Here is a 2344-nt window from a genome sequence, read left to right on the forward strand (position 1 = left end):
AAAATAGTTCTTCAGTTACTTCTCTCAGTTGTTTTCGTGTGTACAGATTAATTTACCTACATAAATAACGGTATTTATTATACTCTGTTAATATATTATTTCTAAATAGATACTGTCATTTATTTGTCTTTTTAAATTAGAGCTGCTACTTCCAGAACAATATTAAATAATAGTAGTGATTAATGTCATCCTTGTCTTGCTCCTGACTTCAGTACAAATATTTCTAAATTCTGTGTTAATAGCATGATGGACTCAGATAAATATCTTTTATCATTTTAAGAAAGTATCTTTTTATTTCTATTTTGTTAAGAGTTTCTTTTTTATTTATTGTATTGTATTGTATTTTTTAAATGTTTTTATTTATTTTTGAGACAGAGAAAGACAGAGCATGAGCAGGGGAGGGGAAGAGAGAGAGGGAGACACAGAATCTGAAGCAGGCTCCAGGCTCTGAGCTGTCAGCACAGAGCCCGACGCGGGGCTCGAACTCATGGAGTGTGAGATCATGACCTGAGCTGGAGTCGGACGCTTAACCCACTGAGCCACCCAGGCGCCCCAAGAGTTTCTTATTTAATCAAGAAAGGAGGCAATTCTATACTGTGAAATGTTCTATCTGTGTGTATGTTTTATCATGAATATTTTAGTAATTAGCATTTGTTGCTTATAAATACATGGACATAAATATGTGGAGGGGATACCAACTTTTATTTATTTATTTATTTATTTGGTGGACGACTTTATTTTTTATACTGAAAGGCTGATGAAAAACCATTACTAATCCTGCTAAAGAAAATCCCACATCTCAATCAGAAAGGATAACTGTACTCATTAAATGCCATTTACATTTCCTACAACACAACTTGGAAACACCCAGCATGCATGTTTAATCTCAGTGCAATGGATTCAAGACCAAGTATACATGTTACAAGCATCAAGGCCAGATTACAAATTCTCACAGTTTATCACAATCATCATCGTCATCATCTTCTTGTTTTCTTTTCAGTGCATGTGCTGATTCATTGGCGGTATTTTGCAACGACACCATGTTAGTGCTAATAAGAATGTTCTTGGACCGATTAATGATGGATTAATCAGAACATTCTGAACCGCGGATGTTGCAGGAATTGATGCTTTTGCAGTTGGGGGCTGTGAAGTGGGTCTCTGTACTGTAAAGCTTTGCCCTGTGAGGGACATTGGAGTCCCTACTTTCGTTGACACAGACATGGTGTGTGGGGTTGGTGTGCCAAGCGTGGGAGTACTTGGTCCGCTAGTAATAACCACAGAACTGTTATTCTTCCCGCAGAAGTAGATGCCTTTTTTTGTAAAGGCTTAAGTCTATAGTTTGGAACAGTCAAGCAATATCAGGTGGCAACCTGGGGCCTGAATATGGCTTGATTAATGGCAAAGGACTTTGATTTCTTTGCCTTGCCATGTCTAATAAAAAATCTCTTGGGGGAGGAGAGGCAAAAGACTGATCAGCATGGCACTGGATCGCCAATCGCACACCATCTGCATCAACAGTAGCTTTCTTAGCATGGCTTGAGTAAACGCATCATCTAGAATTGTGGTCATGTATCAGAAGGCAAACTCCAACATCTGACTTATAACTCTTGGCTCATATTCTGTAATGCTCTTATCCTTCAGGATTTGTGCCATCATCCATGGATCTTCAGGCATGCTCTTGGGACAAGCCCTCTCGCCAGACTCCATGATGTCCGTTGATCAGACTTCTTGAGCTCAATCACCCACATTAATGTATTTCAGTCCCAAGCTTGATGCAAGTTCTTTGCCTAGCATGGTTTTTCCAAGCCCTGGTGTACCAGTGAGCAGGATGTTCAGAAGATGTTTTAAAAGCTGATAAAATCAATGGAATCACAAAAGCTTGGAGACCAATGGGTTTACAAGATTATAGCAAAATTACTTAAAGTTTTAACATTAACCACATGCAATTTAGCTTTTTTTTTTTTAATGCAGAAAGCACTTGGGGATCTTGAATGCTTTAGGCTCATCATTATGGATATTGATTATCTTCACAGTTGATGGGAGATTGGTTAATGAAGCATTGATCACTGGAAGGTCTTAGTCTACCTCTGGAAACTTCTGATTTCTGTGGCCCTCTAAGTGTCTTCCTCCACATCAGACAGTGTTCTGGTGAAGCAGTAACATGCCAGGTTTCCCCAGGCACACCCACAACTGTGGAGGCACCACAACAAGACAGAGGAGGCATAGACTGTGAGCTTGCGTAGCCTGGGCCCGGCCTCTCTGAGTCGTGCCTTGGACAAGGAGAGCGTCCTGGCTGAAAGATGCTCTCTCTGGCAAAGGCAAGGTGGTAACACACCTATGTGCA

General features: G+C 40.1%; 1 pseudogene; it reads right to left on the bottom strand.

Annotated features, from left to right (window-relative positions):
• Positions 1 to 730: 730 nt before the first annotated feature.
• Positions 731 to 2344, bottom strand: LOC115509760 (annotated as a pseudogene).

Source organism: Lynx canadensis, chromosome A3, assembly GCF_007474595.2.
Source record: "Lynx canadensis isolate LIC74 chromosome A3, mLynCan4.pri.v2, whole genome shotgun sequence".
Classification (NCBI taxonomy): Eukaryota; Metazoa; Chordata; class Mammalia; order Carnivora; family Felidae; genus Lynx; species Lynx canadensis.